The sequence below is a fragment of the Mustelus asterias genome, chromosome 11 (genome assembly GCF_964213995.1).
Source record: "Mustelus asterias chromosome 11, sMusAst1.hap1.1, whole genome shotgun sequence".
Lineage (NCBI taxonomy): Eukaryota > Metazoa > Chordata > Chondrichthyes > Carcharhiniformes > Triakidae > Mustelus > Mustelus asterias.
In genome coordinates, this window is record NC_135811.1 from 67,000,746 (window position 1) to 67,024,157 (window position 23,412).

The window sequence follows — 23,412 nt, forward strand, 5'->3', positions numbered from 1 at the left end:
GAACCATCATCTAAGTGAAGTCCAGTAAGACGCACCCATCTCCTCGAGTGAAAAAAAAAGAAACGGCCAACTTTGCAATTGTAATCTATTTGTGCACTCTCGTGAAGAGCAGTGGTCGCACGTACAGGGCAAAAATAAAATCAGACATCTCTGTGGTGCCTGACAGTCATACTGTAGTCCCTGTTTGCAATCAACCATCCACCATTATGCTAAGAATAAATACTTTGATGAGGAATTTGCCAGAGACTGAGGAGCTCCATAGCAGTAAGCATGAAAATTATCTTGAAGTAATAACAAGTACATTTGTTCCAATAGCAATTGCATTCCAGCAAACTACAGAACTTTGCAATAATAAATGACCAATATGTATTTAGTTGCATAACACTGCAGGCAGTAAGCCAAAGGAAATAAATTTGAGACCAAACTGGCATCTTTCAACCAGTTTGTAAGCACAGCTACATTCGACAATGCATGGCCGCCAACAATTTCTCCACACCAAGAGCAGAGCACATTAGTCATGGTCTGCTTTAAAAACACTAAAATTTCATAACTTTCACATTACCAAAGAAAAGAAACAAAGCTTACTATTCCAATATTGTGCTCACTTTATTTAGGTTATAACAATCTCATTCTCAATATCCATGCTGTACCGAAGAGATTGTTCAAATTGGCTACTGATGCCCAGTATGCATGCAAAACGCTGGATACTGTAAAAATTCCAGCCCTATTTCCTAGCCTTGTGGTCACAGATCAGTTTCAACTTTTATTACACACTTCCATGATTCTTCTATTAACCTCATTGTCGTGCTCAATTCACATGTTCAGAATGCAGTCAAAACAGTCACTAATGATTTAATCATCTGCCACCCAGCATTTGCAGTGTAACTTCTCTGACTCAGAATTTGCTGAGATTATCATAACACCCCCATCACTATCAACATCAAGTAAACAGAACTCCCAAAATATCCAATTTTACCAGCAACAAGACTATAATTTACAATACTGCTGAGTTTAGGTTGCTACATTAAGCAAACTGACAGTAAAATCAAGCAATTAAGCAACAGTAAAATTGCTCCGTTCTTCTTGAAAGAGAGCATTTTTTCACTGGAGTGCATCAAGGCAAAATTAGCAGTACACCTCAGGCGCAAGATCCTGATGACTCAAGCACATATAAGCCAAGAAGTGATCGGCTCCCTCAGGAGGTAGCCTCATAAGGTTGAATCCTCAAAGGATGGTGTAATCTCCAGCTCAGTTAAAGCATGCTCTTAAAAAGCACCCAGGTGGTTTGCTGACCCCCCTAGGCACTCCATTCATTTACATTTCAACCTATATTTTAGGTAAAGGCTTCAGCCTCGACTTGCCTACCATTTAAAGTAAGTTTCACAATTAACAGAGTTGACCTCAATGCGACCCACAGTGTGTGCTGTCAATATTGTAACTTCGAAGTGCCAGATTACACCACCCTCACAGACAGCAGTCTGTGACCAGTAGCTGGAATATGAGTGCATGCTGAATTCTATACAATCACTGGAAGCCACGTACTGAGACAAACCACACTACATCAGTTTCTTCCCATTACATGTGAGAAATGTTAATTTATGACCTCAGTGTTGTGCCTTTTTCCCAGTCATATAAAACCATACAGGACTCAAATCACCAGGTGTCTGCTGAACCTCCCAGGTTATTTTACAATTCAGTGCAGGCTTATTTTTATTCAGAGATATGGGTGATGACTGCTGCCAGATGAAATCATTTCCTAATATTGTTAATGACACAGGCCATGTCAGCACTCACTGCACTCACCTTGTATAACCTCCAAGAGTCAGCCCTTGTAGAACTACCCTGAATATTATGCATTCTAGTCTGCTGTGTTAATGATCTGTTGAACCTACTGCACACTTGATCCATCAATAGCCAGCACAAGGCAAAACATAACTGGAATCTCACCACAGCTCCATTACCTCATTGTTCTAAAATGCTGTTCTGTTTTTACACTATTGTAAAATACTGTTAGTGCTGCTATGTCACGGAATAAAAAGAGGGATACATTCCACAGAGCCTATCAAGTTCAAAAAGGAAAATAAAGTCCGAATTCAACCTCGCTGACAGAGACATGGATGACTTAAATATGTGGAATGCAACAAATTTGTTCCAGTGGGTGTCCAACCTTGACTTTTCATTCTAAATTCAGATACGATATATAAACCTCCTTCAATCAATTTACTAAAAGACCATCAGCTAACATCAGTTTTTTCTACATGCATCTCCAAGGAAATAAATTTTAACTGACAACTCATAAAGGCCATTATTAGATTCTAATAAGCCACACGGCTCGATTCCAAAACTCTTTATTTGTTGAGCTGTAATTAGCAGGAAAGCATCTCATTTAACAAGCTATTTTTATGATGCACTATAAGCTGGAATTGTTGCCATTTCGATGGAGCAGTCACCTGTCATGACTGTGTTGCAGTCCTAAACAACCTTTAATATGATGTAAGGCAATGTCAAATTTACTTTATGGAATGGTGATCTGTGACATGTGGCTGCTACAATTTGGACCTTTGTCTAACACATTTTATTGATGCTCTCTGGAACAGGCAAGTTTCGAAGCACAGGTTTCACTCATTCTATGATTTAAATGATGTGGAGATGCCGGCGTTGGACGGGGGCGGGCACAGTAAGAGTTAAGTTTGCAGTGGATACAGTGATTTAAGTTTGACAATTTAGGAGTACAGTGCATGAATTAATATACCACAACTCATTCATAATTACTCCTTTTCTGAGATAGTCTCTCCCAGATCAAAAGCACACAGGATGCTCATCATAAATCAGGTTAAAATTACAAATGCAATTCTTTACATAATTCCTTACAAACACAAGTAAAAATGGTTGAAAATAGAAATCTCTATAGGATCTCAATGTCCTCTCAGGATCTTTAAACTGCAGCATTTTCTGATCTTTTGTTTATGTATATCTGTCTGCCATGGACCTCTAGATCACTACTGCTACTTGGAAATAAAGTTAAAATGAGCATCCAGGACTATTCAATCCCTCAACTGCCTTTGGCGTGAAGTCCAGATCCTTTGCAGTTATACTCAGTTCGTTCTCAAAAAGTCAGTAATAACTAATTTCTATCATCAGCATGGGGATGAGGGCAGAATTCCAATTATTATTTTGAAAGATGGCTACCTGATCAGACAAGCAACAAAGTCCTTTGGAATATCCTTTTGACATGACACACCCTTAATGTGTGACAAACTTGTACACATGGGTAAAACTACTGCTGTGTTACTCCTTACACACACAATGAGCATATATTGCAGATATATGCGTTCCTACCTCACAATTTTCTATGCATTAATTTTACTGAATGCATAGTTGTGGACTTGCAATGTATGTTTTTACATCATGCAATCCGCACATAGCTTAAGTGCACAGCAAAATTATTATCCCACATCAGTTTCACAAACTAGCATTCTTTGATGAAGTTTTGTTTATAGGCAACATCAGAAAGTCTTCTCTTCTTGAGCTAGCAACTATTCTTTGAAAAAATGTAAGCCTGGTTCCAAGGAAAAGGCAAAAAGAATATTTTAGAAGGAAAAAAACAAGCCCAATATACAACTTAACTAAGTCCTTTTTGGAGGGTTCGCAGTAGTACTGTGTTTTAAATAAGCAAACAAATTTAAATAGTCTATATTAGAAGGCAGAAAATACAATGCCATACCCTAATCACTTGAAAATGAATGTTACAAAAAACATTATTTGCTCCATAAAACCACAGACCATTTAAAATTTGCCATCATGGATTCTGCTATACTTAATCTCAAGGGAATGCTCTACAAAATGTCTCCTTGACCTTCTAAGTAAAACTCAGGGCATTCCATACTTGTCAACATCTGGGAAATGTTAGAAATGACATCTAAGTTTAGCAAGAATGATAAAGATTGCAAACTCATTCAAACATGCAACACTGTGCTTATTTTTAAGAATGATAGATTCTAAAATAGGTTACATTTTTAAACCAAAATGAGTGATCACCATTCCTAATCGATTACATTTGGCAGACTTATATTTATATCTCCATTATTTCAGCTGACCAGTTGCTCTCCACAGGTGCCTTTCTTTCCATTGCCCTGCCAACATAGATATCATCACATTTCATACACTGAAGGATGATCTCTATCGCTACAATTTTCAAGTCTATTCCTGATCAGGAAATTATGCACCTTTTTGGAGAAATTCATTTGTAAGCTTCACAACTATAATTCAATTTCCATATTGCACTGAAGTTCCTGGGTCAATCTCACAATGCCACAATCATTCAAACCCCACCTGCCACCCAAATCACACCCTCTGTCCACAAACCATTAATTAAGCACCTCCTTGTTTTAATTATGTTTTCTGTGCCAATTTTGCCATACTCCAAATAAAGCATGTGGAAGAAAATTTTAATTAAGATTTGAGAAACTGCTGTATGGAAGGTGGCAGTAGCTCACTTTTTTGATTAGTCTCACTAACTGTCTGCTCTGTGACTTTCTGTTAAACTGAAAAAATACATTTGAAAGCTGTAATATCCAGTTCAGCTCAAAGGGTGGTTTTATTGTTGCACTTTGAATTGAAACAAAGGTACTCACAGGACAATGCAACGCAACTCTGGGAAAATTAAAACACTCAGACAGTTTCTGCAGGCAAACACCACCACTGAACCATAGTAAACTCAAGTTCATAACAAGGTGAAAATATGCAAGAAAAATCTTTTGGGGGGCAACTTTAGGTTTGGCCTAATGGTATTATGCAGGAAGCCAGAAATCCAAAACCACTACTGAGTGTCAAACCAGAGCTGTCAACATCAGGCAAAAAGTAGGTGAGGCATATACCTTAGGTGATTAATCAAAAACAAACACAATTAGAAACAGAACATTTGTAACATAGTAGGCGACCAATCGGCCCATCACATACACTTAAGCAGAGAAAAAGTTATCCAGCCCAATCCCACTTTGCAGCTCTTGGTTCAGAGCCCAGCAGGTTAATGTGTCTCAGAAACGGTAGCATAAACCCACAGGACGAGACAATGTTCCAAGAACATGAGATCAAACTCCACTACTACAGTCAGGAGAATTTAAAATTAATTAGTTAATAAATATGGAATAAAACTCAGTACAATGAAACTAAGAGATTGTCGTTAAAAACCAATCTGGGTTCAATATCATCCTTCAATGAAGGAAATCTGCTGTCCTTACCTGCTCTGGCCAACTTGTGGCTCCAGATTCTCAGCAACGTGCTTGATTCTTAACTGCCCCTGAAATGGTCCAAAAGAGACTTGCACCAAACCGCTACAGCAAAGTTAAGAAAGGATAAAACTGGACAGACCACCCAGCATCCACCTAGTTAACAGAAACAACAAAGGCGCATCCTGCCCAGTCAACCTATCAAAGTCCTTCTCCCTAAAATCTGCGAATATGCCAAAATTAGGAGAGTTGTCCCACAGATCAGCCAAGCAACAGCCTGACGTAGTCAGACTCAACAAGTCATACCAAACAATGAAATTCCTCCATCGCCATTCCTGGCTATATTTTGTTCCACCAGAAGTGGTGGGCAGTAAGTCCTCTCAAAGTTGTGGTAGAGTTCCTGCAGATTGAGACTTTGAGCGAAATGATTTTATGTTAACCATGGGTTCTCATCAGATTCAATGTTAATGGTAGAGTGAGATTACTTTGGCCATTTCTTGTCTGGAAAAAGCAATGTACAAATTGAAATATTGTACCTTACATGTGCAGCATTCTGCTTTCCTAGCTGGAAAAACTTGCAAAATAAATCACTGCATATAACATAAATACTATGTACAAGAAAAATATTAAATCACCCAAACAGGCCCTGAGTAGCACAGCTTGTGTCTCACCCACAGCAATCCCGAAACTCAGCTCAACATTTTGCTTGATTGCTCTTCATTCCCAGTCTGTCCATCTATCGCTCTCCTCTCCCACTGTCTGTCTTTCCTCATGGCCCTCACTATTTCTGGCCATATAAACCCCAGCACCTGCAAGATCCCCTCAAAAGCACACACCATCCTAACTTGGAATTACATCACCATTCCTTCACTTTCAAAATCCTGGAACTCCCTTCCTAAAACACTGGGTATAACTGCACCACATGGACTGCGGCGATTCAAGAATGTGGCTCACCACCACTTTCCCAACAGCAATTAGGAGTGGGCAATGAGCTGGCTCTGCCAGTGGTATGCAAATTTCACAAATAAATTAAAAGTATTTTTGTTAAATATGATGTGAACTTGTGCTTCTATTACTCTTTCGGCAGTGAACTCTAAACCCCCACCAGACTTGGGATGAAAACATTTCTTCCCAAACCCCCTCTAAATTTATACCTTCTCATTATAGACCACTCTGCGAAGGGAACCAAGTCCTACCTACCCAATCTATCTAATTCAATCTCCCCTTAAACACCCTCTGTTCCAAAGACCACGATCTTAGCCTATCCAATATATCCTTGCAACTGAAAGTATAAAGACTGACAAATCTCCAGGGCGTGATGGAATCTATCCAAGGCTGCTCAGGGAGATGAGAGATGAAATCGCTGGGCCTCTGACGCAAATCTTTGTCTCGTCACTGGACACAGGTGAGGTCCCAGAGGATTGGAGGATAGCTAATGTGGTCCCGTTATTTAAGAAGGGTAGGAAGGATAACCCAGGAAATTATAGGCCGGTGAGCTTGACGTCCGTGGTCAGGAAGTTGTTGGAGAGGATTCTTAGAGATAGGATGTATGCGCATTTAGAAAGGAATAAACTCATTAACGATAGTCAGCATGGTTTTGTGAGAGGGAGGTCATGCCTCACTAACCTGGTGGAGTTTTTTGAAGAAGTGGCTAGAATGGTTGACGAGGGAAGGGCCGTGGATGTCGTCTATATGGACTTTAGTAAAGCGTTTGACAAAGTCACTCGTGGTAGGTTGGTGCAAAAGGTTGGATCTCATGGGATAAAGGGGGAGGTGGCTAGATGGGTGGAGAACTGGCTTGGTCACAGAAGACAGAGGGTGGTAGTGGAAGGGTCTTTTTCCGGCTGGATGCCTGTGACTAGTGGTGTTCCGCAGGGCTCTGTATTGCGACCTCTGCTGTTTGTGATTTATATAAACGATCTGGAAGGTGTAACTGGGGTGATCAGTAAGTTTGCGGACAACACGAAAATGGCTGGACTTGCAGATAGTGAGGAACATTGTCAGAGGCTACAGAAGAATATAGATAGGCTAGAAATTTGGGCAAAGAAATGGCAGAAGGAGTTCAATCCAGATGAATGCGAAGTGATGCATTTTGGTAGAAATACCATAGGGAGGAACTATACGATAAATGGCAGAACCATAAAGGGTGTAGATACGCAGAGGGACCTGGGTGTGCAAGTCCACAGATCCTTGAAGGTGACGTCACAGGTGGAAAAGGTAGTGAATAAGGCATATGGCATGCTTGCCTTTATAGGACGGGGCATAGAGTATAAAAGTTGGGGTCTGATGTTGCAGTTGTATAGAACGTTGGTTCGGCCGCATTTGAAATACTGCGCCCAGTTCTGGTCGCCACACTACCAGAAGGACGTGGAGGCTTTAGAGAGAGTGCAGAGGAGGTTTACCAGGATGTTGCCTGGTATGGAAGGGCTTAGTTATGAGGAGAGATTGGGTAAACAGGGGTTGTTCTCACTGGAAAGACGGAGGATGAGGGGTGACCTAATAGAGGTGTATAAAATTATGAAAGGCATAGATAGGGTGAACGGTGGGAAGCTTTTTCCCAGGTCGGTGGTGACATTCACGAGGGGTCATAGGTTCAAGGTGGGTGGGGGGGGGTGGGGTGGGGGGGAGAGAGAGAGAGAGAGAGAGAGAGAGAGAGAGAGAGAGAGAGAGAGAGAGAGAGAGAGAGAAGAGGTTTAACACAGATATCAGAAGGACGTCTTTTACACAGAGGGTGGTGGGGGCCTGGAATGCGCTGCCAGGCAAGGTGGTGGAGGCGGACACACTGGGAACGTTTAAGACTTATCTAGATAGCCACATGAACGGAGTGGGAATGGAGGGATACAAAACAATGGTCTAGTTTGGACCAAGGAGCGGCGCGGGCTTGGAGGGCTGAAGGGCCTGTTCCTGTGCCGTATTGTTCTTTGTTCCAAGCAACATTTCTGTAAGTGGCAAAATCCATCCAGTAACTGTTTCATCAGGGATAGACAAACACCATTATCATATTCTTCTCCATTCCACAAACTCTAAACTGAATCAAAGAATTTCATAGAATTACACAGAATATACGGTACCACCTGAACTTTCTCCCAACCTTCTCCTTTGAGAGACGTAGGATGAGAGGAGACCTAATAGAGGTGTATAAGATGTTGAGAGGCATAGATCGGGTGGACTCTCAGAGGCTTTTTCCCAGGGTGGAAATGGCTGCTACGAGAGGACACAGGTTTAAGGTGCTGGGGTGTAGGTACAGGGGAAATGTTAGGGGTAAGTTTTTCACACAGAGGGTGGTGGGCGAGTGGAATCGGCTGCTGTCAGTGGTGGTGGAGGCAAACTCAATAGGGTCTTTTAAGAGACTCCTGGATGAGTACATAGGGCTTAATAGGATGGAGGGTTATAGGTAGGCCTAAAAGGCACGGATATGTTTGGCACAACTTGTGGGGCCTGTTTTGTGCTGTAGTTTTCTATGTTTCTATGTTTCCACATGTTCCTCTATCACTAAAATCCTCTATTCCCTTTTCTCTTAAATGCTTACCTAGATTCTCTTTTCATACATCTATGCCATTCCTTTCAACTACTCCACGTTAGCCAATTCCTCATACCTGATAGAGAGCTTTAAGTTTGAGAGAGAGTTTGATAGGGTGGACTTAGAGAAGATGTTTCTGCTTGCAAGTGAGACCAGAACTAGGGGCCATCAATACAAGATAGTTTCGAGCAAACCTAATAAGGAATCCAGGAGAAAGTCCTTTAACCAGAGATTGGTAGAATGTCAGAGTGGGAAAGGCTCATGTGGACCATATACACTGGCATTGACACTTAGTGCAACACAGAAACAAACACTTTAGACCTATGTGCATTTCCCACATAACAAACCATAGTAAAGAGCAGTTAACCTAACTAGGGAGGGGTGAAACTTGTGTGATTTGTTGTGTTAATAATTTAAAAATGTATTTTTGATGAATCGTTGTCTCGAAGAGGGAGTACATTCATGCTGTAGAATGAAATACTTTTCCAATTGGCAAATTGTGGGTTCGCTACTTGTGATATTTGCCTCATGAAATTAAGTTGCGGGCGGCACGGTGGCACAGTGGTTAGCACTGCTGCCTCACAGCACCAGGGATCTGGGTTTGATTCCTGGCTTGGGTCAATGTCCGTGTAGAGTTTGCACATTCTCCCGGTGTCTGCGTGGGATTCCTCCGCGTGCTCCAGTTTCCTCCCACAGTCTGAAATACGTGCTGGTTAGGTACATTGACCCGAACAGGCGCCGGAGTGTGGAGACTAGGGGAATTTCACAGTAACTTCATTGCAGTGTTAATGGAAACCTTACTTGTGACTAATAAATAAACTTTAAAACTTATTTATTGCATGTGCTGCCTGCAGGGCAAGTCTCCTAAGAGCCCCAGCCTGTCCAATCTTTCCAGATTTACAGGTAATTTATATGCTTACCCTGATAATTAATTCAATTATTTTTCAACACATTGAAAACTCTAGGATTGCTGGTGTTGTCACCCTTAAAATAATTCACAACACAAACCTGAGCTGGTTTAATTTCGTCAACTCTGATATAGCAACAAGATGAACAAGGAACAAAAGAGAACTGAAGAGAGGAGTTCCTCATCTTTAGTATCTTGGCATCAAATTTTCTGTTGTGCAAAAGCCTATGAACATGTTTAAGGGTGCATTTGCATTATGACTGGAGTGTCAGGATGAAGCAGCATCACTTTGCACTGGCACAGCAATCAGCATGCAAGTCCAAATCTGGACGCAAACTTTAAGAGTAAATCTCACTCTACTTCACTTTGGAGTTTATTCAAATCTTAGCACACTAAGGTGGGTGGCATGGTGGCACAATGGTTAGCACTGCTGCCTCACAGCGCCAGGACCTGGGTTCAATTTCTGGCTTGGGTCACTGTCTGTATGGAGTCTGCACATTCTCCCCATTTCTGCGTGAGTTTCCTCCGGGTGCTCCGGTTTCCTCTCACACACCAAAGATGTGTGGGTTAGGCGGATTGGCCATGCTAAATTGTCCCTTAGTGTCAGGGTAAATGCATGGGGTTATGGGGATAGGGCCTGGGTGAGTTTGTGGTCGGTTCAGACTCGATGGGCTGAATGGCCTCCTTCTGCACTGTAGGATTCTATGATATCTATGACTATTTATGATGCTGAAACAGCTTTGCATCAACACTAAACTTGTAATGTCAAACCACTATAGTAGTATGGATCAAGTTCTAAGCTGCTAAAATGTAGCAAATTTCACAAAGTGTACACTATTATTTTTGAAGGGTTACCAGTGCATAATCTCCTTTTGCAAATATGTGGATTCAAAATAAACCAGGTCTTCAAAACTGTCTTCATTATTTTAAAAACTTGCTCTATAATAGGCAGATCCAACAGGATTGTAAAGTTCAACCATCAAGGGTTGCACAGTGATATCATAGTATTATCATGGGACCACTAATCTAGAGCTCTTGGGACCCAAGCTCCAATCTCAGCAAGACAGATGGTGAAACATGAATTCAATAAATATCTCAAATCTAATGATGACCATGAAACCATTGTAGATTGTTGTAAAAACCCATCTGGTTCACTATTATCATTTAGGGAAGGAAGTCTGCCATCCTTATCTGGTTTGGCCTTCATGTGACTCCAGATCCACTGCAATGTAGTTGACTCATAAATGCCCTCTGAAATGGCTTTACAAGCCATTTAGTTCAAGGGCAATAAGGGATGGGCAATAAATGCTCGCCCAACAAGTGAAGCCCGCATCCCGTGAATCAATAAAAAAAATGAAAAATCAGCAAAACATCATTTGTGATAGGAGTGTATTTCTGTTCAGGCTGCTAATCCATTCCTTGCAAGTCAAAGACAGTCTTCTCCCCAGGTTGTCAACAATACAACATGTCAGTAACTTGCAGAGATCACATACCAAATGTAGGGAATGCAAATACCACAGGCGTGCAATGTGAAAGGTTACTAGTCTGAGCCATATTGTCAACAATGAGACAGAGCTGTTGACTGCAACAAACTCATCATGTTTGTTGCAGTCAAGTGTTCCCTTTTACTTTTCAGAATGATTCAAGTCAACAAGAATAAACCAACAAGGAGGCAGAATTTTCTCCCTGGCCTCTTGTAAGGGCAGTGGCTCAGACTTGGGCATTGTTCCCACCAAGTCATTGGCATCTTCTTTGAGCTCCCATTTTCTCACACAGTGTAAACGTGGCCATGGAAAAAAAAATCAAACTCAACCTGAATACTTGTCTGAGCTGGCACAGACTTTCCAACAGGTTTGAACCGATTCCCCTGTTCCACACACCATGACAAATCAGAATGCCTTTCCCAATGGTCGGGCTGACATCACCGTGTTAAGCACAGCCTGGGAATTAAACCTAGGAACTTCTTTTGGTAGTTTATCCTAAAGCCAATTTACAAAATGACGCAAGAGTTTTCTAAAATAAAATTCAAATAAATGCAATTTTCATCCTATTCTCAAGGTTGCTTGGTATGTAGTGTTGTGAAAATCAATGGAACCACAGTTGATTTCCTTTCACACTACATAGCTTACATAGTTATCACTTTAGCTGAGGAAAATCAATGAATTATCAATTAAATAATTGTGGCAAACTTGAAGCAAATAGCTTCTTAAAAATATGAAAAATTTCAGACTGGGGTTTACTTGCAATCCTCTAAGTTAGACAAGAGCATTGCAGCGCCCAGACCCCCCAAGTTACTCAGAAACACACTATATATACATCCTGCATGAATGTTGGTAATACTGACAACAGAAAATAAATAATCTTTTACAGCTTCTAAAACTTTGACAATCCTGCCTTTTAAAAATTAATTTTAAAACAATCAACAAGGCTGAATCTTATTCTGCAGTTGACATTTATCATAAATCTACTTTTTCTGTTTCATTTTAATCTAATTACCATTTCATTCATGAAGTCTAGCTTTGGATGCTGTATTTTGCCTTCTAATATGAATATGCTTAATTTACTCCTGTCTCAAAGGATTCCAATTTCTAATTTACTGTTTTATCAGATAATCTTTATTTTTGTCTTATCCATGCTGAATCTTTTCTTATATCACTGAAATTGAAATCAAGCTACTGTGATCATTCAGTGAATTTCACATTTTGAAGTTTAGCATATCATAATCAAGTTCAATGGTTATTATAATGTCAAGGGTGTTAATATTTAAAAGAGAAGTTCGAGCTCCACCTTTTGACCAACAGAACTATACCACAAGATTTCACATTTTTAAACAAAAAACTTTATTGCCTATAATGACTTAAACAAAACAAGCATTATTAACTGAACAATATGGTTTCCAACTACCTATGTTACATGCTCAGGTTTACTTTTTACTTCCCCAAGGATTCTCAGATTCATGACATCTTCAGAGTTGTTTATTTTGACTGCACCAGCACAAAGCATGCCATCGTGCTCTGAAATTTACCTTAGTTCCCCTCAGCGCCAGCTATTCTCAGAGGCATAACTTTCATTTACTATCTCTGCTGTGGACACCTTCGTCGCTTGTTCTGGTTACTTACTCAAAACTTCCGCTAATCTGTTGATTGTTTTATTTTGCCATAAGCATTTGTGAGGACCACTGCAAATTTTTCCTACTAGCGGCTAGCTAGAAAAAAATGCAAAAAATAAAACAAAGGCCCTCCAAGGTTTTACTGGCTCCCGGAGGTTGTCCTCCTCTATAATCTCTCAAACCCCTGTCTACACCACCTCCTCTCATTTCTCCTAGAGCTTTAATTCTTAACATCTACACATTGGCGGCACAGTGCACTGCTGCCTCACAGCGCCAGGGACCCGGGTTCGATTCCTGGCTTGGGTCATTAACTGTGCGGAGTTTGCACGTTCGCCCCGTGTCTGCGTGGGTTTCCTCCGGGTGCTCTGCTTTCCTCCCACAGTCTGAAAGACGTGCTGGTTAGGTGCATTGTGGCCATGCTAAATTCTCCCTTAGTGTACCAAAGCAGGCATTAGAGTGTGACGATTAGGAGATTTTCACTGTAACTTCATTTCAGTGTTAATGTAAGCTACTTATGACACTAATACAAACATAGAAACATAGAAAAACTACAGCACAAAATAGGCCCTTCGGCCCCACAAGTTGTGCCAAACATATTCCGACCTTCTAGGCCTACCTATAACCCTCCATCCTATTAAGTCCCATGTACTCATCCAGGAGTCTCTCAAAAGACCCTATTGAGTTTGCCTCCACCACCACTGATGGCAGCCGATTCCACTCGCCCACCACCCTCTGTGTGAAAAACTTCCCTCTATCATTTCCCCTGTACCTACCCTCCAGCACCTTAAACCTGTGTCCTCTCGTAGCAGCCATTTCCACCCTGGGAAAAAGCCTCAGAGTCCACCCGATCTATGCCTCTCAACATCTTATATACCTCTATTAGGTCTCCTCTCATCCTACGTCTCTCCAAGGAGAAAAGACCGAGCTCCCTCAGCCTATCCTCATAAGGCATGCCACTCAATCCAGGCAACATCCTTGTAAATCTCCTCTGCACCCTTTCAATCATTTCCACATCCTTCCTGTAATGAGGCGACCAGAACTGAGCACAGTACTCCAAGTGGGGTCTGACGAGGGTTTTATATAGCTGCATCATTATCCCCGGACTCCGAAACTCAATCCCTCGATTGATAAAGGCCAGCACACCATACGCCTTCTTAACCACCTCCTCCATCTGCGGGGCCGATTTTAGAGTCCTATGGACCCGGACCCCAAGGTCCTTCTGATCCTCTACCGTACTAAGAGTCTTTCCCTTTATATTGTACTCCTTCATCCCATTTGACCTGCCAAAATGGACCACTACGCATTTATCTGGGTTGAAGTCCATCTGCCACTTCTCCGCCCAGTCTTGCATATCCTATCTATGTCCCTCTGTAACTTCTGACATCCCGCCAGACTATCCACAACCCCACCAATCTTCGTGTCGTTGGCAAACTTACCAACCCATCCCTCCACTTCCTCATCCAGGTCATTTATGAAAATGACAAACAGCAAGGGTCCCAGAACGGATCCCTGGGGCACACCACTGGCGACCGACCTCCATTTAGAAAAAGACCCATCTATACACACTCTCTGCCTCCTTTGGGCAAGCTAGTTCTGGATCCACAGGGCAGCAGCACCTTGGATCCCATGCCCTCTCACTTTTTCTAGAAGCCTTGCATGGGGGACCTTATCGAACGCCTTGCTAAAATCCATATAAACTACATCTACCGCTTTCCCTTCGTCAATGTGTTTCGTCACATTTTCGAAGAACTCCACCAGGTTCGTAAGGCACGATCTGCCTTTGACAAAGCCATGCTGAGTATTCTTGAGCATACTAAACCTCTCTAAATGCTCTTAAATCTTGTCCCTCAGGATCTTCTCCATCAGCTTACCAACCACTGTGGTTAGACTCACGGTCAGTAATTTCCTGGGCTATCCCTGTTCCCCTTCTTGAAAATAGGAACCACATCCGCAATCTTCCAATCCTCCGGCACCTCTCCCGTCTCCATCGATGATGCAAAGATCATCGCCAGAGGCTCTGCAATCTCTTCCCTCGTCTCCCACAGTAACCTGGGGTACATCCCATCCGGACCCGGTGACTTATCTATCTTGATACCATTCAAAGATTCCAGCACAACCTCTTTCTTAAAGTCCACATACTCAATCTAATAATTCTTCTGGGCCTTCAGCATCAACACACCAACATTCCGTTGAAGCTGAGGCTCCAACATTGAGTATTTCTCTTTTTCATTCTAGCTTCAGACCTCCTAACCCCAGAATCACTTCTGTCCCAGCTGCAGGCCTTGCAACTTCCCTATTCTCATCAAACTCATGCCTTAGCTTGCAGTCCCACAGTTTAATTTTCTCAGAACTGAGAGGTGAGGGGTGGTGGGGAAAGAGGCTAGATTCATTGTTCCTTCCAAAGTTTGATCCTACCCCACTGTTGGTTCCAAAACTAGACCACACCCTGTCCCACACCACAGAAACTACAGGTCCCTCCGATAGCCCTGTATGTTACTGCAACTTCCAGTCTTTTCAGTGTTTCCTCCCTGTTACAAGTTGCCTTTCAATATTCTTTTTGGTACAGCAGTACTGATAGCTAATTCATCTAGGATAAGTCAGCTGAACCCCAGTCCAACAGTTTGAAGTGGACAGAGCTGTGACATCCCACAAACCAACCCATCTGGCGTCAATTCACATAGTCAATCCCCACAGTCAAAAACGCTGTGCAAGTTCACTTTGTTTTAAAACTCACCAGAATATAACTCTATCCAAAGACCTTTCCATGACAAAAAAGATCAAAAATCTTGAAACCTGACACTCACCCAGTCAGATCTGCAACTTCAACCGTGTACATTTTTGCTCCACTCTTGTTACATGCACTAGGTTTCAAATAAATGAAAATCAGTGCAACAGAAAGGCAGAGAATGCAAAAGGGAATGAGAAAGAGATTTTTTTCTTTTAATTTTTTGTTGTCAGAGAAGATCACAGGAGATTAACTGGTTATACAAAAAAGGTTATGGAGGAACGCATTGAGTTACACCCTTGGCCAAATCTCTGATTAACAGCATGAACATCAATACTGAGTAACAACAGGTTATTGCACCCATTAAGTTACATAAAACCAAGATGATGTCGCCGCAAAATAATCATCAGGCATTTGAGCCAACTTGATCTTAATGACTCCAGCACTCTGATCTCAAGCCATTTCTGCTGTTGATTACTTTCTATTGAAGAAATACTTCCTGGCTTCTGTCCACAATATGCCCTTCACAACCTTGACTTTGTAACATCTTGCAATGCTACTTTGGCCTGTATGAAATCAAGAGTTCTGCACTTACTTCTCTCTATCACTCGTGCATCTTATATACAATTTGGGGCCCCTTGGATGAATGTTTTTAAGGCAGAAGAATCTTAAGGATATCTGGTCACTCCTTAGTGCTCCCCCAACACAGGAGTAAGGTTCAAAATGGTGAATGAGTCTTACAGATATTTTCCAGTACTAGCTAAGAATCAAGAGTGAGATCTGGAGATAATGACACCAATCACACCAATAATGACATCTCTTGCACAGAGGTCTGAAAATTTAGTACAAATCAAAGTTGGAATATTTCTGATCTGAATAGTTTAGGATCATAGAAAGTGATGCAATGACAAAATAAGCCACTGGAAGAGCAATCAGACATATATCCATGAGGATTGTTCAGTTTAACACCAAGGGCAACATATGAAAATGAGTATGCCAGTTAAATAGTAAATGATGGTCCAAATCTTCAGATTTCCGGATTGTCAGACACTTAGCTGGGAACGTCAAACTTTTGATGGGATGCTCCCCAGATCATGTGCAAATATCTCCGATTCTGAGCTAGAATTGGGATGTATCCGTGTTACATACCTTGATAGTTATCCAGGAACTGTTAGATTAAAAGTTGATCTAATACCGAAGTAACTACACAACGAACCCCCCACCCCCGCTACATTCTGATCAGACCTGACTAACTCTCTCCTCAACCACCTGTCTAAACCATACCACCTGACCCAAATATCCCTGACCACTTAATGCACCCCTGTCCCTAGACCATACCCAACTATGCCAAGTGACCATCCAACTACCCACTAACCTGCTCCAACTAATCTCCCCCAACAACCTCTCCCCCAACTACCACCAGACCTTCCCCAACCAGAGTGGGCCAAACTACCCTCGACCACCCAACCTGACTACCCCCCAACACCTGGCTGCCCGCCCTGACTAGACCCAACGATTACCTGACCTGACCACCCCGACTTGACTGCCCCCAGCCATCAGACTACCCCCCTGATTAGACCCGACTTACCCCTGACCAGACATGAATGCCTATTCACCCACATAACCACCTCATTCATCAATTCATGCATCCAATTACACATTCACGAACATTCATTAAAAAACTGGACCTTTCAATCCCTACCAGAATACTGCAGCTAGTGCCATAAAATAGTGGCTATCTCTTCTCTTCCCCCAACTATACTCCTCTCCAACAGCGTTCCCGGGGATGCTGTACTGTGCATTTCTTTGATAGCAAGATCAGAATATCCTGGAAGAAAGGCGCAGTTTGGGAAAATCTTTGGGTGCAGTATTTCCGCTGCTTAGAAGATTCAGGTCAATATCTTTGTTTCTAAACAAAATAGAATTTTAAATAACTGCAAATTTAGGGATACCTTTCAAAGCAGCCCTCTCTGATAGTTATGCCCAGTTTTGAGAATACTAAAGCACTGCAAGGCACAAGTGAAACATAAGTTTGGCCCAAGAGGTAGGAAATTATGTAACTTGATGGGATGCCTACAGAAACCAGTTCTGTATAATGTTGTAAGTCAGTTTAAACTAACAGTTCCATAATAATCCAAACACAATCTACAGAACAGCACAGCACAGATGTGTTCCTGTATCCACGCCGCATGCCGGCTCAAGCGAGGAAGTTTTCAGGCATTTTATTGCATTTGTAAGTTTAAAATTTGGTCGCTTCTTTCCATAATTCATGAAGACAACAACAACAAAAAAAGATGCCATACAAATAGGTTTCATCTGTGGATTTGAAGAAGAGTATATTTAAAATTCAGCTAAAGTTTCACTATTGCATAAGGAAGAGGGATAAAATTACGAAATTATGCTGGTTACAGTAAGCAGAAGGAAAATTGCTGAAACCGATTGAAGTGCGATGAACCTTAAGTATTCCCAATCTGTGCAGTGTGCCAAAAGGAACATCAAAATCACTGATATGATATTTCTGCAGACAATTTGAAGATTGTAGAGTTTTTCAATATTTTGCAAAAGACGGGAACCCAAGTAAGTCAAGTGGAGGGGCAGAAAAACTTAAATCTTCCAAGGGTGATCCTGATTCCCGCATTTTTCACAATAAACAAATTACTCACTGACATATATTCAACCGTATAAATGTCATGTATAAAATCACTTCAAGTTGCTCGAATGCATAGATAATGAAAACATGTATTTTTGCAACTTGCTGCAGTGAAACTAGACTGACTTAAAGCTTTAATATTGGACATTTACAGTACATGACGTACTATAGAGGGAAATTTCTGTTCAGAAGTTAAATTTAAACTACCTTTTGATGCAAGTCTGCTTTTACACAGTTAACAATTTAATTCTCAAAACAGAAGTAAAGAAAGCCATGAAATCAGTCTCTGCGATTGGCTCAGTGGGTAATGTACCACAGGGTGTAGCACTGAGCCAGACAGGCCAGGAAGCTCTCCTGTTTGAATACTGATTTGGGTTGCATTAACTAATCTCAGTTGTACAAGAGTAGCGATTGTAAAGTTATCTTTTGCATCCCTACAAAGAGAGAAAAATCAATCAAGATTCCTAACCCAGAACACGTTCAGTGGTCCTCTTTCCAAATTGGAAATGCGAGGGTCTCAGATGAGAACATGATAGTGTATGCTGTGACATCCTCTTCCATAATGTGTTATGCAGAAAGATCCCTTCATACGCAATACATGGTGACAAACTTTCATACTGCCCTGAATCAGGATTTTAAAAAACTAACAGCTTCATTAAAGTGCCTGAGGAAAAACTGTATGTGGTGTAAACACACCACACTGCAAATTGATCCCAAACAGATGTCAGTCATGGCTCCATTGTTAGCATTCTCACATCTGAGTCAGAAGCTTTCAGGCTCAAGTTCCACTCCAGAAGTTGAGCATAAAAATACTAGAGTTACTCTCCAGTATGGTACCCTTTCAGCCAGTACTGAGGAAATGCTGCACTGCCGGATGTGCCATCTTTCAAATCAGCCATTAAACCATCTGCCCTCCGAGGTGAAAGTGAAACATCGCACAGCACTATTTCAAAGAAGAGCAGCAAAGTTATCGCAAATGGCCTGGCCAAGATTCATCCTTTGATCAACATCACAAATGCAGATTTTTTGGCCATTGTCACAGAGCTAATTGTTGGAACTTGCTGCACACAAATTGTTTTATTTCACAACATTTCAAAAGTACTTCATTGATTGTAAAGCGTTTTGTGACATCCTCAGGTTGTTAAAGGCACCATGTAAATGCAAGGCTGCTTGTCTGTCAGACAGTCCTCCCTGCTGCAAACCATTTATTCATGTTCATTTTATTTTTGCCATGCCATTTCCCTTTCACGTGAGGGTGTCTATCTGGAGTAAACCTCCAGTTACACCTTTCTCATTTTACTGAGTTTGTAATCAAACAGTTTTAACAAAAATAAAGTTCAAAAATGTATTTATTAGTGTTACAAGTAGGTTTATATTAACACTGCAATGAAGTTAGAGTGAAAATTCCCTAGTCGCCACACTCCGGCACCTGTTCGGGTACACTGAGGGAGAATTTAGCATGGCCAATGCACCTAACCAGCAAGTCTTGTGGAAGGAAACTAGAGCATCCGGAGGAAACCCACGCAGATGCAGGGAGAACGTGATAACTCTGCACAGTGACCCAAATTGGGAATCGAACCCAGGTCCCTGGCACTGTGAGGCAGCAGTGCTAACCACTGTGCCGCCCTGGATTATAAACATTAACATTTCCGTTAACCATCGTCATCAGTCAGTAAAATCTTGCAAATATTAACACAAAAAAGCTTTAATTCTATCCCCAAAACAAACTTGAGTGCTTTGGAGTGAGAAGGGTTAAATTCTTGTCGCGTGGAACATGTAATTGGTACCATTTCCTTCCTAGAACAAGCCTCATGTTTCATCATCTTCCTTTCGCTCATCCAAGTAATCAGTAAAACCCAAACTCTAAGAAAATAAGTTTAAAATGAAAATAAAGTAAAATTTAAGTGTCTTTCAGGTGGAAATAAATAATTTTAGGGAGCATCAATGGAATACAGTGCACTCCTATCACTTTTTTAGTGTCATGAATAAGTTCTAATACCATATAAAGACCAACATTTATTTTATTTCAGACTTTCCAAGGTACTTCACAGAGGTGTAAGAAAAAAACAGACGTCAAAGGAGAACAAAAATTTAGTCAAAAAGATGGGAGTAAGGAGAGCTTCGGAGATGGAGATGCAAATTAGTTGAGGGAGTCACATGAGCAGCCTGGGAATGGAGGGATACAAACGATTGGTCTAGTTGGACCAAGGAGCGGCACAGGCTTGGAGGGCCGAAGGGCCTGTTTCCTGTGCTGTACTGTTCTTTGTTCTTTGGAGGAAATTCCTGAGTGTGGGACATATGTAGTTGAAAAAGGAACTATCAATGGTGCAGCAAAGGGCAGTATACACCAGATACTGAGAGGGCACAAAGGTTAAATATGTCAACTTTATATTGAGTGATATAATCCCTTCTGTCAAACTTCAAACAATGTCAGTTATAGACTTCATCTCTGGTGCATTAATAATCAAACAAATGGCTTTTCTGTTAATACTACTATAGCACATTTATAGTTTGCTGAACCATTCTGCAAATTAAACGGAGTTACTTCCGTCCTTCATGTGCACTCTGTTCAGAGGCATGTCCTTGGTTTATTGTCTGCCGCTGTTTCATTCTGAGCCAGTTTTCTTTGCAATTTTGGTCAGTGGTGGTTTGCCATTGCGTTCCATTCTCAGGGGCAGTGTGAAGAAGCAGTTTACTTCAGCTGCAACAGGAATTGAACCTATGCAGTTGCAACTAATCTGAGCCACATGCTGCCATCTCACTAACTGAGCTAACCCCCTAGGTTACAGACTGACATTCGAAAACAGTTTGAATGCCTTCATCACATTTACAGATACTTTGCATCAGGGATAACATTTTTTTCACAGAACAACAAAATTTCAATTAAAAATAATTTGAAATGGAATATATTCATCTTTACACATTTCTTTGGAGATATATCGGTTTATTGCATACGTATTTAAATATAAATCTATGTACAGAACCAAATTTTATTCCTTTGCAAAATTAAGCCATTTTGTTTGGAACTGATTATCATATTTTATGGCACTGTCTCCAAACCTGAGCTAAATCCTACAGGAGGCATCCCACGGGGTCAATCTGCACTAAATATGGAATCAAAACAATCACAGCCATCATCAAAAATTGACATCACTATCACAAGACTAGTAGTACTGGGAACACAAATGGGACTGAAGGCTGACAATCCCCCGATGGCCTGAATCCTAGGATCTGAAAAGAATTGGCTGCAGAGACAGTGAATGCATTGGTCCTGATATGAGACGGTCTGCTCTCCCAATTGATACAAAAGTTAAAATCCCCATTAAAACCATTCTGACTTTACTACCTGCTAGTCTAGTCCCTTTTTATATATTGCACCACCTAACAGCTGCTACCAACTTGCACTGTACTTGAAATCCTTTACTATTTCTTAATTCTCCGCTGCTTGCTTCATTTTATGACAGAATTGTTACACTGCAGGAGGTGGCCATTTGGCCCATCATATCTACATCAGCTCTGAATGAGCATTTCCTTTAGTGCCAGTCCCTCCCATTCTCTCCATAACCCTGTACATTCTTCCTTTTCAGATTCCCTTTTGAATAAGACCATAAGATATAGGAGCAGAATTAGGCCACTTGGCCCATCAATCTGCTCCGCCATTCAATCATGGCTGATATTTTTCTCATCCCCATTCTCCTGCCTTTTCCCCATAACCCCTGACCCCCTTATTAATCAAGAACCTATCTATCTCTGTCTTAAAGACAGTCATGACCCGGCCCCCACACCTTCTGATGCAAAGAGTTCCACAGATTCACCACTCTCTGGCTGAAGAAATTCCCCCTCATCTCTGTTTTAAAGGATCGTACCTTTAGCCTGGGGTTGTGCCCTCTGGTTCTAGTTTTTCCTATTAGTGGAAACATCCTCTCCACGTCCACTCCACGTCCAGGCCTCCATCCCGCAATTTTAAAAGATCCCCCCTCATCCTTCTAAACTCAAACGAGTACAGACCCAGAGTCCTCAACTGTTTCTCATATGACAAGCTCTTCATTCCAAGGATCATTCTTGTGAACCTCCTCTGGACTCTTTCCAAGGCCAGCACATCTTTGCTTAGATATGGGCCCAAAACTGCGCACAATACTCCAAATGCGGTCTGACCAGAGTCTTATACAGCCTCAGAAGTACATTCCTGCTCTTGTATTCTAGCCCTCTCGACATGAATGCTAACATTGCATTTGCCTTCCTAACTCCCGACTGAACCTGCACGTTAACCTTAAAAGAATCTTGAACAAGGTCTCCCAAGTCCCTTTGTGCTTCTGATTTCCTAAGCATTTTCCCATTTGGAAAATAGTCTATGCCTCCATTCCTCCTTCCAAAGTGCAGAACCTTACACTTTTCCATATTGTATTCCATCTGCCACTTCTTTGCCCACTCTCCTAACCTGTCCAAGTCCTACTGCAGCCCCCCTTCTTCCTCAATACTACCTCTCCCTTACATATCTTTGTATCATCTGCAAACTTAGCAACAGTGCCTTCAGTTCCTTCCTCCAAAGCGTTAATGTATATTGTGAAAAGTTTCGGTCCAAGCACTGACCCCTGAGGCACACCACTAGTCACCGGCTGCCATCCTGAAAAAGACCCCTTTATCCCCACTCTCTGCCTTCTGCCAGTAAAACACAGTAAGAAGTCTCACAACAGGTGAGGACACAGGTGAGGTCCCAGAGGATTGGAGGATAGCTAATGTGGTCCCGTTATTTAAGAAGGGTAGGAAGGATAACCCGGGAAATTATAGGCCGGTGAGCTTGATGTCCGTGGTCAGGAAGTTGTTGGAGAGGATTCTTAGAGATAGGATGTATGCGCATTTAGAAAGGAATAAACTCATTAACGATAGTCAGCATGGTTTTGTGAGAGGGAGGTCATGCCTCACTAACCTGGTGGAGTTTTTTGAAGGAGTGACTAGAATAGTTGACGAGGGACAGGCCGTGGATGTCGTCTATATGGACTTTAGTAAAGCGTTTGACAAAGTCACTCATGGTAGGTTGGTGCAAAAGGGTGGATCTCATGGGATAAAGGGGGAGGTGGCTAGATGGGTGGAGAACTGGCTTGGTCACAGAAGACAGAGGGTGGTAGTGGAAGGGTCTTTTTCCGGCTGGATGCCTGTGATTAGTGGTGTTCCGCAGGGTTCTGTATTGGGACCTCTGCTGTTTGTGATTTATATAAACGATCTGGAAGAAGGTGTAACTGGGGTGATCAGTAAATTGCGGACGACACAAAAAT

At 41.7% G+C, this 23,412-nt stretch overlaps 1 protein-coding gene across 3 annotated transcripts in view; it reads right to left on the reverse strand.

Moving 5' to 3' along the window:
- Positions 1-23,412, reverse strand: part of LOC144500569 (protein TANC2-like) — a 1,073,639-nt gene that overhangs the window by 422,722 nt on the left and 627,505 nt on the right. The window lies entirely within an intron of this gene.